Below are 15453 nucleotides of genomic sequence, written 5' to 3' on the forward strand. Positions count from 1 at the left end.
AGCTGGCGCAGAGGGAGACAGGTTTTGTTAACTGAGTTTACCAGTGGAGGAGCCTGTTAGGAAGCAAGCTGCAATAGCGAGACAGCCCAGCCAGGGCTGCAAAGCGTGGGTGTGGGCTGCGCGCTGGTAGGGCATTACTGAATACACACTTTAGTCACTTCTGTTAACCCGTGTGAAAGGTGTAATTTGTAGCTGTAAGCAGTTCTCCTCTTGAGGGCGAAGCGTGTACTGTGTGGGGGAGAGGGAGCGATAAAATATCCTCCAAGCGAGAGAGAAAAACTTAACAAGGGAAAGAAGCTTCTCTGCCAAACCGGGCCAGGCTGGCGCTCAGACGGATGGGATCTGAAGCAGGCTTTTAATGTCTCTGCTTGCTCTCTAATTTCCCTGCCAAGGATATTTTGGAGGAGCCTTTTTCGTGATTTCTCTGCCATCCAGACGCATTTGTATCCTTGCCTTCCTGCAGCAGCAGCTGCTATTTCAGTATAGGCAGAGCCAGCTCCAGACAGCGGCTGGAGGGATGATGAAGCCAAGGATCGGTCCCTCTCTGTCTGAAGTGGAGCAGCGGGGATGCACACCCAAGAATTCCATTCAGAGCAGCCTTCCTTTGCATCCGTTCTAGGGCCTGCTTGGAACACACTGCCCACTGGGAGGGCTGGGGTCAGAGTTCACTCAGGTGCTGTCACGAGCTGCCTATCAGGAAGCCCACATGCAGCAGGGGAATGCCCCACCCTGTCCTGGCTCCCCCAATACCCAAGCTGCACCCCCAGACAGCGAATCGGGGCTAGGGCCCCAGGCTTGCATGTCTGTGGACCCCACCCCCCATTAATACACAGGCCATGGGGCTGCTGGCGAGGGGTGCAGAGAGGTGGTGATTCTTCCAGAAGGGGAGCCTGACATGTTTCAGAGAGACTGTGAAGGCTGAATGGATCCAACCTGGAGAGCTTTCCAATAGCCCAGAAACAGAGTTGTCAGCTGCTGAGGAAGAGACCAGGAGAGCTGAGGATATGTGGAGCAGCTGGCAGGCAATAGACAGCCCAGCCCAGACCCCTTTGGCATCTCTGACTGCTGCATGCCCCTCTGTCACCTGCTATGTTTAACTCTCTAGGGCTGGGTGCCTTGCCTCCCACTAGCGTGGCTGCAGCCCTATATCATGAGGGATGCCCCTTATTTAAATAGCAAATTGCCTGTCTGTTATAGGATAGGGATGTTATCGAGTGGTAGTTTAAATGATTAACCAATACGCCGGGGCTTATTCATTAATCCTAACACAGCTACGCCTCTGAGACTTTTACCCCTAGCATAGGACACCTTTTATCCTCTAGTTCAGTGGTCCCCAACGTGGTGCCCGCAGGCGCCATGGCGCCCGCTGGGGCATTTATGTGTGCCCGCCACATGATCTGGGCCGGCCCCGCCCACGGTGCACGGCACATGCACGGTGCGCACGGCACATGGGCAGCCCCCGCCCCAGGCGCACGGCACATGTGCGGCCCCGCCCCTAGGTGCACGGCACGTGAGTGGCCCTGCCCCTGGGAACGTGGCGTGTGAGTGGCCCCGCCCCCAGGCACGCGGCACGTGAGCAGCCCCGCCCCCAGGCACCCAGCAGCCCCAAAAGGTTGGGGATCACTGCTCTAGTTCAACAGCAGGGGGCCAGTCCTCATGGGTGCATCTTTCCACTCCCCCTTAGCTATTCAGTGCTGCACAGGGAAAGCAGACAGGGCCATGTTGAAGTGCCAGGATCTGGGGGGGGAGTAGAAAGATTCACCCCTAAGTACTGGCCCCTCGTAGACAGGGACTCCTGCTGACTCCAACCCTTGAGTGTGGCCCCGTGCAGGCTCCGTCTGGCAGGGCAAGGGACAAGCTGTGCTGAAGGGCCAGAATCAGAAAGGGGCTCTGTCCGGCCGTGGGGGGTTGTGGTCAGCACTCCCAGGGTGTAGCCTCCCCTTCAGAGTCTCTGCCAATATCCTCAGCAGGGTGCCCAGTGCCCCAGCCACTGCCGGTGGTAACCTACTGGAGGGGCTCTCCACAGGAATATTCCCCCTCCCCTACACACACACAGTGGGGGCCCTGAGCAAATGCATCGTCTGCTTGTGCCTAACACCAGCTCTGGCTGCAGCAGCCTCCAGCTCGGCCCCTGGCACCCAGGCAGAGCCTGAACAGGAATCACCATGGCTGCTGGACCAGCTCCTGATACCCTGGCCTCTCAGCAGAGATGATAGTGGGGAGGACACATGGGGGTCACATTCCCCTCCCCCAATTTCTTTCAGGTTTTGGATTTTTATTTCTTTTTTGTGATCCTTGGGTCTTGCACAGGAGCCTGGGGTGAGATTTAATGCGGGCCTCGGGACAGCTAATGCACAGCCAGGGATGCGGGGGGGCTCACAAGCTAATACGAATAATAATTAATAATATCAACTGCCTCAGAGGGCAACTGTGAGACTAACATTTGTTACGGCCTATAAAGCATTTTTCACTCCTTAGATGGAGAGTGCAGCGCATTCATATTTGATAAAATTCCTTTCTTTGCATTTACGTTGGTTTCCCTAGGGACCAATAATTCAGCACCTGCCTGCCTTGCAACTGCACGTAGAGAGATGCGTGTTGGTGGACACAGTAACAGGAGGAATTGTTGTAGCCCAATAACCTTTCATTCTCCAAAGCTTCTCCCCAAAGGTAGAGGAAAATAAGGTGATAAATGCTAATTTCAGTGAATCCTTGTAGCCTAGGGCCACATTCATGAAGCTTTGTGCAGCATTTACCCATAATGCATTAGTAGGGCTGGGGACAGATTTCACCTGGCCTCGGTCAAAGGGCGTGGGGGCTCGGCTCCAGTCCCTCCGGAAGGGGCGGGGCTTGGGCAGAAGGGGCGGGGCTTGGGCAGAAGGGGCGGGGCTAGCGGTAGCCATCCTTCAGTGCTGCCCGGGGCAAGCCATACAGGGTCTGGTAGCAATTTAATTGCCAGGCCCTGAGGCAACAGCCCTCTTTGCCCTTCCTGTTGGCGGCCCTGCCTGTGATAGGTTTGGAGTGGCTTCCCGTTATATGGTTGTGCTGAACGTATGGTGGAAACAGGCCATGACCTTCCGGACACCTTTTGCCTTTGGCTTACATTTTAAATGCAGTTGCGTGTGGTTGTAGCTTTGTTGGTTCCCAGACCTCAGAGAGACAGGGTGGGTGAGGTCACAGCTTTTACTGAGCCATCTTCAGTTGGTGAGAGAGACACACTTCCAAGCTTACACAGAGCTCTTCAGGTTTGGGAAACTAACGCTAAGTCAGGGGTGGGGAACCTATCAGCCATAGTTTGCCTTGGTCTGGCCCGCAAGGCTTCCCCCTACTCCAGAGCCTGGCAAGCTGGTGCTGGTGCTCCCGCCATACATGAGAGCACTGAGCCTCAGCACACACACACCCAACCCGTATGGCTGGAAGGCCAGAGCCAACTGCCCGCTGCTTTGGAGGGGGAGCCCCGAGCCTCGGGGCTGGATCAAGGCAAGCCATGGTTGGCACCGGGACAGCCGGTGACTCTGCACTGGGAGAGCCGTGTAGGGAACTCTGGCTCCTGTGCCACTTGCAGGCTTCACCCCCTGTTGCTCTCATTGGCTGGGATCCCCAGCCAATGGGAGAGGCAGGGGGGCGGTGCCTGCCCATGCATGCCATCAGGGAGCTACCTGTGGCTGCTTCAGTTGGGCACCCCACCCCTTATCCCCTCTCGCACCAACTCTCACCCGGACCCTACAGCGACACCCCCAACCCCCTTCTACACCCACCCAGTTCCTGCACCCCTCCTCCCACCAAGCCCCGCAGCTGCACCCCAGCCCCCTCCTGCAGCCCTCTCTCCCAGATCGCCCCACCACCCTAGCCCACTCCTACATCCTCCCTCCCACACCCGGCATCCTCACCCCCACTCCTGCATTTTGCCTCCTACCCAGACCCCACGCTCCCACCCCCACTCCTCTGCTCTTCCTCTTGCCCAGACCCTGCCCTCCACCTGCTCCTGCATCCCACCCAGACCCCACATTCCCATCCCCAGCCTGCTCCTTAGCAGACCCCTCTCCCGCATTGAACCTCTCATTTTTGTCTCCATCCCAGAACCTAGGCTGGCCCCACAAAATCTACTAGCCTTGTGCCCCCAAAAGAGTTAATTTGGCCCTGGGAAAAGCCCTAAGCCTTGGCATCTCCCCTCCTGCCCACTACAGGCCTGGAGTGTGAGGAGAACCCCGACACCCTGAGTTGTATGAATGAGGTGAGTGTGTCTCTCTCTTTTTTTCTTTTTTTTCTGCTTATCAGTCAGTGGCCACATCCATGAGGTATGTTGTGGAGGGTTTGGGGGGTTTTTTTGTTTGTTTTTTGTTTCTCACTTGCTTGTGGCCCGATTAATTTTTCTCTGAGTCAGTGGTCCCCCCAACTCAGAAAAGGTTCCCCATCCTTGCTATAAGTAGTTGACTGGCCCCTTAAAATATACTACTTGTGCTCAACAATCTCTTCCTCCTTGTATTTAACCAGTGATCCCTGAGTTTCCCAGACCCGAAGAAGAGCTCTGTGTGCTCGACAAGTGATCTCTCTTGCCAGTAGAAGTTGGGCCAAAATAAGATACGTGACTTCCCCCACCTTGTCTATCTAATGTCCTGGGACTGTCGTGGCTATAACAACACTGCATCGAGCTTCCCAGCAATTTCCCCCCCCCCCAGGCTGAAGTCCAGATTTGCAGTGCCCTCCTCCCCCAGTGCACACACCCACAGAAGCCTGGATCCATGCTCCCTGCCACCTCCCAAGCCAAAACAAAAGACAGGACTATGTAGCACTTTAAAGACTAACAAGATGGTTTATTAGGTGATGAGCTTTCGTGGCCCAGACCCACTTCCTCAGATCAATTTGTGGAAGAAAATCAGCACAACCATATATACCAAAGTGATACAATCCAAAAAAAGGAGGTGTGAGTGGTGGGGCTCCAGCTGGGAAAGGCAGGTCTGAATCCTGCTTGCCCAATGCTCCCTGTGCGGGAGAAACCCCCAGAGTCCCTGGGCAGAGTCAGGGCCAAATTAACTTTCTGTGGGCCTGGTGCCAAATATGTTTGTGGACCCCCCAGGGGGCAATGGAGCACGATGCAGGGAGGTCAGTCCCCCAGAGCAAGGGGCCAGCTAGAGGCAGAGGGGCATGGCAAGGCCACCCAGGCCAGTGCGAAGGCACGATTTACAAACTGGCAGACACACATCAGGCTGCCAGCAAGCCCCTTTGCCTCGAGGGCAGGGCCATGCCATGCCTCACATCCCTCCGACTCCCTATGACCAGAGCCCCCTCCCCCGCAGTCCCGCCAGAAGAACAACACCCTGCACACCATCCCTTCCCACAGCCCCACCACAACCGCCCAGAAAGCCCACTCCCTAGTCCCCCGACACACAGATCTTTCCCACCACCTCACAGCCCAGCACCTCTCCAGACCCTCCTAGAGACTCATTCCCCCACGCCCTGGTTCCTGGCAGCACTCACTGGCCCAGCTGGCCCAGGGTGAGGCAGCAGCACAGCTGGGGCTGGTCCTGGAGTGGCAATAGCTCCAACCCCTTAACCACTTAATTGTAAGTACAAGTTGAACCTGTCCAGTCTGGCACTCTCTGGTCCAGAGACATCCGTGGTCTGGCATGATTTAAAATGCGCGCCGGGAGCCGGCTCCTGACTGCTGGCCCCGCTCCTAGGGAGCCGGCTGCATTGCAGGCTCTGCAGTATAAGCTTTGTACAGGAGAGCCTGAAGCGTGGGGTGGCAGCTGGCTCCCTAAGAGCCAGTGGATGCTGGAAGCCAGCTTTTAAGCTGGCTCTTTACGCGCACTGGCTCCCACCTGCAGCCCCACTCCTGGGGAGCCAGCTGCCACCCTGTACTGCTGCTTCTGATGCACGGGGTGGCAGCCAGCTCCCTGGGAGCAAGGCCAGGAGCCTGCATGTAACCACTGTGTAATGCTGTGCTTCCTACAGCTCGCGTGTCCATTAACCACTTAAAGGGTTTCACTATTACACCCCTAGTACATAGGGCAGGCTGGTTATGTAACCTTACCAGGGATTGAACCCCTCCAGTGATTGTCCACATGTATGAGAGTCGGGTGAGGGGGCATGTGACCTCCCGCAAACGCCCTGGTTGGGAGGGGCAAAGAGTCAGCAGCCAGCAAGGCCAGAGTCTCTAGGCACCTGAAGGACTAGCCAGGGGCCAGGGGCCCACAGCTGGGACTTGCCCCCCTACCCACACTCACCACTCACCAGGAGTAGCAGGGGAAAGCAGAACAACCTGGCTCCTGGCTGCATTGCTTGGGGAAGGGGGCAGAACAGCGGTAGCTGAGCAAAGTGGCTGGGAGCTGAGTGAGCAGAGGTGGGGAGGTTTGGGGCCTGAGGCAGAGGGCGTGCTGTCCTGGCTTTTTCCTCACCTAAGGGAGTCAAGTGGCGGAGGTCACCTGGCTGATGTCCCCCACCTCCGTGTCCTTCCTCATCAGTCGCCCCATCTCATCTTGTCACATAAGCCCAAAGCCCGTTAACAAAACCCACTGATTCCAGGAACCGTTCATTTTCCTCCCTTCACCACACCAAAAACTGGCCGTGAGTCGCAACGCATAAGCAACATCACCCCAGTACCTCTGTTAGGTACCATGTACCTTCCTTCTAAATCCGCCGTGGCTTGCAGATGCTGCGAGGAAGGCAAAAAGTCTCTGGTCCTCTTCCAGTTTGGCCCATTGGAGAAAAAAATTCCTTCCTGACTTCCTAAACAGTTGTTCTTATCCTGTGAGCCATTTGTGGTCCAGTCAGCACACAGCTGCAGCCTATGTGAGATCCTCAGGTCCATACAGGGAGCATATATATTGTGTGGATATGGCCCACATAACAATAAATGCTTTTTCCTGGAAGCAGATTTTCCTCATAGTTGCTTTACTACAGTTTCCTGTGAAGTAGCTGGCACTGACTGCTCACGGAGACAGTATACTGGACTAGATGGACCAGGGCTCTGATCCAGTATATCAAATCCAATATTCTCCATTTGGCTTTGTCCTAGGGCCAAATGCTGTGCTCCCTACACTTTGGACAACCCCAGTAGATTAGAACTTGGCCCAGGGCTTCTAATCAAGAATAGTAGACAATTCTAACATAAAAATGTGCTCTCCTGGAAAAGAAATGTTACAGGTTTTTAAAGCGTCATATGGCAAATGATTTTATTTCTTTAAATTTCAGATGATCTTGGTCACCTTTGCCCCAGAAATACTCAAAACTGCTGCATAACTATTTTCCAAATAATTAATCTTTCTAGTGGAACAACTTAAAGCCCCATATTTCCTGTTATGTTATACAGCTGCAATTTGTAACCAGAGATCCTGCACAGTGTTAGACGGGCAATGTGCCAAATACATGATGCTTTACCTACACAAGTGCCCTACATAAATAACCCTAAACCACAAGTTAAACAGTTAGGTACTGTTCTAGGCAAGAAGAAAGGATGGCGAAACAAAAGACTTGTTTATAACTCTGTTAAAACTTCAATTGATGCTCATAATATTTTATTTTGCAGCTTAGGCATCAGGAAATGCCCCTTTCTTATACATCGTGATTTGTGGCGGGAGGAAACTGGGAATCTATTCTGACATAAAAATGGTTTTATTGACTAATTTGTGTTCTAAACTAATATTTCCCTACCATAAAAATGACAATCACCTACTTGTCTACAATCTGATTATACTTCTGGTGCCTACCTAGAAATCCTCCCCTATGCTTCTCTTCCTGTCATCAGAATCAGTATTCAGAGGGACAGAATCTGCTTTTATTTATATGAAAGTTAGTGAGCTAATGCGTGTACAGTACCTTGAATAGCTAAAGTGTGATATCAATAATAATAATATGCCATGTAAACTGGAAATGGCTCCAGTACTTGAAGTGGAGTTACTTTGGATTTATATTGGTTTACTTGAAATCAATCTGAGCCACGGGTCCAGATCCTTGCTCCCACTAGGCCCTGGGCATCATTTGAGCACAAAGGGACTGTACTCCTAGTTTTAAAATCCCTGAGTGTGCTAGAGCTGGCATAACTGCCGGGCCAGACCGCTGCTTCGCGTGGCTCCCCTTAGCTGTAAACGGCAAAACAGAGCCATGGCCACGGCACCGATAAGTAAACAAACCGGTGTGGCCAGTTATCAGATTTCTCAATGTGGTTTTGCAGACCATGTTGAGAAATGCTCCTGAACTTCAGGCCCCTAAATGCATTTGAAAATCTGGACTCTGCTGAATTGGGGCCTTGGAGAGCAATGCACCTTGGCCTGTCCCTGTTGGAGAAGCGCACCCCCTATATTTGTCTGTATCCACACATTTGTATGGTCTTGATTGATAATAGACACGCAAGTGTAGGGCGCGCTACCATAATCACAAGGATTTGCATGGACCGTTTGTACAGCTCAGCTACTGAGCAGGCCCCTTGCGAGTCTAATGCTCGTACTTGTCTAATTTTGCAGGGAGTCAGAAATCTGTATGGAGTTGCATATTAAAAGCTACTTACGATCAAAGAGAAAAGTTAGGGAATTCAACGCTATTTGGTCCTCTTGGGCATATACAGCAGTTTTATTTCTCTATATGGTTGTTAATGTAAAGGTTTTCTGTTTGATTAAAAATCATATAGTTTTATAAACACACATAGCCTTACCTGGGGAACTGATAACACTTCAGAAACTTAGCAGAAAGAGACTAGCCTAAAGACTTTTCATCTGGTTACTTCGACCTCTTCTCAGAGCCACCCATTTATTTGTTTTACCAACTGATCTGACTCCCAGACAAGATGCAGGGATTGTCTTGGTTACTTATCTGTACTGCATCTGTCCTGCACAATGGGACCCCGAGTTTTCACTGGGGTGTCTAGGCCCTTCCCTAATACAAAGCATGAAATAATAGCAGTCATAAAAACAAAGGGCTTTTAAAAGCCTAATTTGCTTTCCTTCATTTCTTCTGTTTATTTATTTTTTGCATTTTTGCATTTTTGAGCTTAAAAAACAAAACAAAAAAGACGAGTCAGTTTCACTTGTATTTGTGTCATTTCATGGTCCATTTCACTAGTAGCAGCTACTCATGCTTCCTGCAGGGCTGCAATGTTTGGGTTGCAAATACTTCTGGGGGATGTTGATAGTTTATTTTCAACTGAAATGTCAAAACATTTTGGGTGAGCTTAGATTTCGTAACCTAAACCTTTCTGTTACCTAGACTGTGGGGGCCAAATGGTTATCTTTTTCACACATTCTCAGTGCGACCCAATGGTAGTTGCTGAGCGGTGGGGGTGGTGAAGGTATAACTTTAAATCACGTGAATGGTTGCTTTTTGGATTACACCTCTCCCCAGAAGTGTTATTCTGCCAGGGCGGTGTGGGTCTCAGAAGCTAGCGTTAACCAGAACTAGACCAGGGCGCAAAGCTTTCTCTGCCCAAGACCCTGTATTGTGACATTCTCATAGTGGGTTCACTGGAATCCCTCCTTGGTTGCATCTGGGCCCAAATTCAAATCTTGAGCACCCACGCTGTGTGGATGGGAATCCGTGGGGCTCGGAAGACTCGGGCCCTGGTGTCACCGCAGAATGGCTGTGAACTCCAGATTAGCAACCCCATTTGTGATCCTCCCGTAATCTAAGCTCAAAATCCTTCCTGCATGCCCACGTAAGGAGCCCCCCTGAAGCATACTCCCAGGTAAATAGGGGGCATACATGTTCGTCACTCCAACCTCTTCCCCGCCCAATAGAAACGCCTCCATGAAGCTGCTTCCCCTGTGCTGCGCTCCCACAAGAGAGGCACCGTGTATGGCCCAGGTATTTCAGCTGCTTTACCTCTGCTCCCCCACCTGCTACCCCATGTTCTCACGTTTCCTCTGCTTTTGCTACCCCCATGGCCTTGCTCTTGTTGGGTATTTCCCCCCTCTTTTCTGCTGGGGAGGTTTACCTAAGGGTGACTGGTTTTGCATTAGTGCCACTTGTTCTACATGGGTCTAGGGGCTCTTCTTTTTTCTTTGCCCTGAGTAGTATTGGTTTATCGCCCAGCACTTCAGAGCTGATCGATAACGAGCATGAAAAATACCTAGCTCTTACCTAGCATTTTTCATCAGCAGATTACAAAGTGCTTTCTGAAGGAGGTCAATACCCTTAGCCCCGTTTTACAAATGGGGAGCATGCATTAAACAGATAACCTAGACTCTCTTTTGAGTGTGGCGGGCCTGCTTCTGCACTTGCACGGTCGTGTAAATCAAACCAAACACGCCAGTCCTCTTGGGAACAGCAGATTTAAATGCTGCCAGTGCACACCCCAGAGGGTTTGCCAGGCTCCTCCTGCACACTTTCCAGCAATGCAGGGGCCTGGGCGGGAGAAGGGAGGTAAGCCAGAGCATCTCTGTGTCTGGCTGATCTCCAGCTGCTGGAATGGCTCCTGGACAGATCATCTTTCACCTTTGCCCCCATCCCCTAGTGCTGTGCAAAGTGCAGTTCGGGCAGACCCATAATCTGATCTCTTCTGTGCATGTGTTTGGAAGCGCAAGGCCTGGCATGAATGGTGGCGTTTTTATGTCAGGGTGGAACAAAGCCCGAAGGCTGAAGTCAGCTTCTGCTCACTCTTTACTCGGGCAACCCTCCCTCTTCCCCTCCCCCCCACCCCAGATATCAGTGGGAGTTTGCTCAGTTTTCACACATGCGGAGGCCCTGATTCTGATCTCTTAGGCTTCGGTAAATTCGGAATAATTCCCTTGAAAGCAGTGATGCTACCCTGGGCTGGTGGCCGTGATAGTGAGAGCAGCACCTCAGGATCTGACTCCTAGGCCATGTGATGGGGCTCAGAGGGCCCCCCCCCTCCTTCACCAGCAACAAAGGGTTAAGGAGGTTGTCAGACTCTCCACTGGCAGGAAAAGGTTAGGGAAAGCCTCTGGCTCCAGCTGGTCTGGCGATGCTACATCTGCAGCCAATGTCAGGCCTGGAAAGGGTGTAGTTCAATTCGGGGATCACCAGGAAGGAGACCAGAGCCCTGCGAGGGAGCCGGCTGGATCAGCCCTCCTGAGAAAGATAACCAGCTCCTGGGAAGGAAGATGGCAGAAGCACAGAGCACTTGGGAGACAAGTCCTGAGGAGAAGGGCAGGGCCCCACCGACAGTTGGTGGGATGACCCTGGTTTGGTGTTATGTGTGTTTGCGTTGCTCATCGCCTTGCAAGCTCTACTGCCCTGAAAGGGGCAAGACTGAAGGGGAGTTGCCTGGAGAGGGCAAAGCACAGCTCTGCTGGACCTTGTTGGGACAGACATACCAATGGAGACCCACAGCTGGGAGAGCTGTGCCCAGAAGGGCGTGAGGGGCCTGACTCACTGAGCAGCACATCTGGGGCTACTCTTCTGATCGGAAGGGCTGCAGAATCGGGATTTAAATCAGTAAGGGCTTGATTCTGGCGCTGCACAAGTGTGCATGCAGCAAGGAGTCTCTTTCCTTTTACACTGTCCGCGTGGGGCGTGCCGGTAGTATAATCACAGCACACTAGAACTGGGAGGGACCGGACGGCAGGACCAAGCACCAGCATAATCTTTCTGGGGGAGGGAAGAGATAGGGAATAACAGAGTTATAGCTCCACCCCAGCCACACGCCCTCCAACAGAGCTGAGCAGCAGTCACATGGAAGGAAGAGCTTCAGCTCTTTTAGTGTGCCCAGGGGAGCCGGGAGTATTTTGGCCCTCGGTGCACTTTCTAACTGCCTGAGGGTATGTCTAGACTGCAGGCTTTTTTCGGAAGAAGCTTTTCCAGAAGAGATCTTCCAGGAAAAACTTCTTTTGAAAGAGAGTGTCCACACAGCAAAAACACAACAAAAAAAGAGATGTGCTTTTTCGAAAGATAGCATCTATATTCATTGGACGCTAGATCGTATTTAAGCTGTGATTACTATGGATGGAGTGGCCACCAGGACCCCTGTGCTTTTTCCTGGAGGCCTCTTTCAAAAAAACCCTCTTCCCTGTCTACACATGCATTTTTCCGAAAGAGCTCTTTTTCCGGAAAAACTCTGCAGTGTAGACATACCCTCAGTCTCTATTTTGCACACAGGCAGCGTGGCAATGTGCCATCCGTTGCTTTATCACTTCATTTCTCAATCCAATGTTCCCACCTTCGCAAAGCCAAGTGTTCTACCTTGAGAACTAGACACATGCCAGGGTCCCCTGTCAATATAGGGGCTCATCTAGACTACATGGAAAATTTGAAAGAGGATATGCAAATTTTGTGGGAATTTGCATAGCTTCTTCCAATCTCACTTTTAAAAGCAGAGCTTTTGAAAGTGAAAGTAATCAAGACGTGTTTTTTTTGGCAGCCCCCCTTTTTCAAAAAAAAGCGTAAATCTCATTTTTTGAAGAAAAGCGGCTTTTTGAAAAAGAGCAGGATTTGCCAAAAAAAAAGGCTTGATTACTTTCACTTCTGAAGCTCCGCTTTCGAAAATGAGATCAGAAGAAGATATGTAAATTCCCGCAGAATTTGCATATCCTCTTTCGAATCTTCCACATAGTCTAGATGAGCCCTGGAAGTGGTTTGGAATTATCCTTATAGGAAAAGAGTGTCTGAGAGATTCCATAGAGCATGAAACTGGACTCGTTTCCTGCTTGGAACAGCACACTCATTGTGATATCCAAGTGCAATTCCACCAAACTTTCTAAGCACAAACATTCACTGTTAGGCTCACAAGCACTACAAGAAATTTCAGCCCATTGGGTCATTTTAATTCCTGCAAGTAGGGCATTTGACTAAAAGTGCTTCCTCAATCAGAACTGTCCATTACAAATACCCAAGTGTTTTGATACCAAATTTACTCTGCTCATTGTGAAATACAGTGCATGCCAAGAATTCCTTTTGCAGAAACAGAAATTCCTGAAAAGCCAAACATAGCTTGTGTTGTTCCAAGGCAAGTATTATAAAGCTATGGAAATTATAGCCTCCTATAGTTTGTGATCAATGCAGTACTGCTGAAGGGGATAAACGCAGAGCTCAGAAGGAAATTGATTGATTTCTGATATGAGCAGGATATTTTTTGTAAACAACGGGTGGCTGTAATTTTCCCTGTATTTTGAGTAATGAAGTTTACATCTTCATTTCCCCACCTCTTTTTTATATAATCTGAGGGGAAAAAATGGCTCACCATCACCCCCTAAACTACAGGAGACACCAGTGTTCAAAATACCATTCTGCTGGCTAAAAGGAAATGGGCAGTTCTGGTCTTCGTTGGTTCTCTGAACTTCAACGCCCCCTTTTTTATAGAGATTCCAGACAAAAAAGTCAAATCAAGCAACCAAATTCATATTTGAAAACTCAAAATGGTAGTCTGATTTTGAGAGGCGCCGAGTACTCAGAAAATCCGTTGACTTTAAGAGGCGTTGAGAAAAATCACGCAACTTATTTAGGAGCCTATATGTGGAAAATTCTGGTCTCCCACATCATCTCAATTAAGCCTTTGTAGAGCATGTAGAGATGAATCAGGCTCCACTTCACATAGGGTTGCCAGTTTTGGTTGGACGTATTCCTGGAGATTTCATCACATGATATAATCTGTAATTATCTTTAGTTCCTGGAGACTCCAGGTCATTCCTGGAGGGCTGGCAACCCTACCTCGACATACATCTCATGTTGTCTGTCCTCACTCTTGACCAACATCTGGTAACTTTTCTTTTTCAAATTATTATTACGAGGCCAAGTCTTCACTAGACGGAAGATCAACACCGCTGCACTCCATCTTCCGGAGTCTTCACTAGTTAAATCAAACTCAGGGGGCGCTAAAGTACATCCCGCTGGCTGCCAGGTGTAAGCGGGGGAATGGTCCCGCTCTTGTGGGGAACTTTCCTGGCTTCTATACACCCCGGTGAAATGAACCAGCGAAAGGATCTGAGTCCCCGCTCCCACTTCCTTTACCCCACGGCTCCCTGATCCTGAGGGCTCCCCCTCCACTCTCCTGAGTAGCAGAGCCCTCAAAACCCCAACAAGGCTGGGCCCAGGTTTCCTGGGCTTAATCCCTGACCTTGTAGTCACTAGGGGCAGGAGTTAGGGTGTCCCCACTCCGAGGTGCTCTCTTTACACTGCAGGCCTTCTTGGCCCAGTGACCACTTCATAAGGTTCAAAGCAAATACAATTTATTAAACATCAACTGATTAAAGAGAATAGAATAAGAAACAATGAGAATGGTTAAATGGGAACACACAGCCCTGCTCTGTAGCACAGGGACATCAACACAGCAGTCTGCAGAGTGTAAGGACAGTTCACAGTCTCTTCCTTAGAAGCCCTGGATGTGCTGCAAGGGGCTGCAGGCTGGACACGCTTGCACTGGCAGTGACCACATAGCCTCAGTCTCTAAGTGGCCAGACCCCTCTCCCAGTCCAGAGCCTTTCCCCACACTTTGCAGGTCCCAGTAGCTCACCACATCCAGCTGCAGGCTGTGCTGCTTGGCCAGTTCCAGCTCCTTGTGTTGTTTCTCTGTTCCTTTTGGCTTTCTGAGCACTGCCAGTCTGCTGCTCAACACAGGGTCTGCACTGCTTGGCCTGTCTGTGTCTGGTTCTGTCGCTGCAGGACTTCTTCTTGTCCTCCTCTTTCAGCTCTCTGTCTTTGCAGGACCTCTTCTGCACACAGCTTGTTTGTTCAGAGACAGAGCCAGAACAATCCCCACTTACAACCTGTCAGGCTGAGCTGGAGTGTTGACTGCTTTCCATTGTCTCTGGGGTCTGTCAGTCTCATGAACCCTTCCCCTTCTGAAGCTGGTAAACCAAAAAACTCCCACAGAGTTTTAGTAAGGGGTAACAGTCCCCTTACACAGGACTCCTGCTTGTGCAAAGAGTAAGGGAAGCTGATGGGAGCGTTTGCTCCCGTTAACGTCCTACTCTGGGGATGGCAGGGAAGTGCGAAACAAGGTATGTCGACTCCAGCTACAGAGCTGCGGTTGTGTATCTTGCTTCGACATTCCCATAAGTGTAGAGCTGACCTTAGTGGTGGCTCTGAGTCGTTTGTATGTCTTTATGTCTTTATCCTGTACGAGGCGGGGAAACTATTTAGCTTTTCTTCTGTTAATGCTTGTGTTCAAGCTTTATTGTCCAGCCACTTGAGCACTTGGTAGGAACAGCACCAATAATCATCCTGTTCGCGGCCCTGTCACACTGTGAGACTGGCCGTTTCAGAGGGAAGAGGCCAGTGCACCGGTGGCTGGTCGACTCACTCCCAGTTGGGCTTAAAAGAGGGCAGATGGGTGCCCAAGGGGAGGTGACTAGGGGCAGGGACGGATGAGAGTGCCGCGGGACCCCGGGCAGTAAAATTTCGCGGCCCCCCCCCTTTGACACAGTGCATGTGCCGTGGTGTATGGCGCATGCGCAGGGCCTCGGGAAGTGCGGGGCCCAGGGCAGCCGCCCCGCTTGCCCTGCCCTAAATCTGCCACTGACTAGGGGACCCAGACCCTGGAAAGGTGGATAAAGCTGCTGCGGAGGA

General features: G+C 51.0%; 1 long non-coding RNA gene across 1 annotated transcript in view; it reads left to right on the top strand.

The window, feature by feature from the left end:
• Nucleotides 1-15453, top strand: part of LOC102444722 (uncharacterized) — a 121266-nt gene that overhangs the window by 63959 nt on the left and 41854 nt on the right. The gene's annotated exons all lie outside the window — the stretch shown is intronic.

The sequence above is a fragment of the Pelodiscus sinensis genome, chromosome 3 (genome assembly GCF_049634645.1).
Source record: "Pelodiscus sinensis isolate JC-2024 chromosome 3, ASM4963464v1, whole genome shotgun sequence".
Classification (NCBI taxonomy): Eukaryota; Metazoa; Chordata; order Testudines; family Trionychidae; genus Pelodiscus; species Pelodiscus sinensis.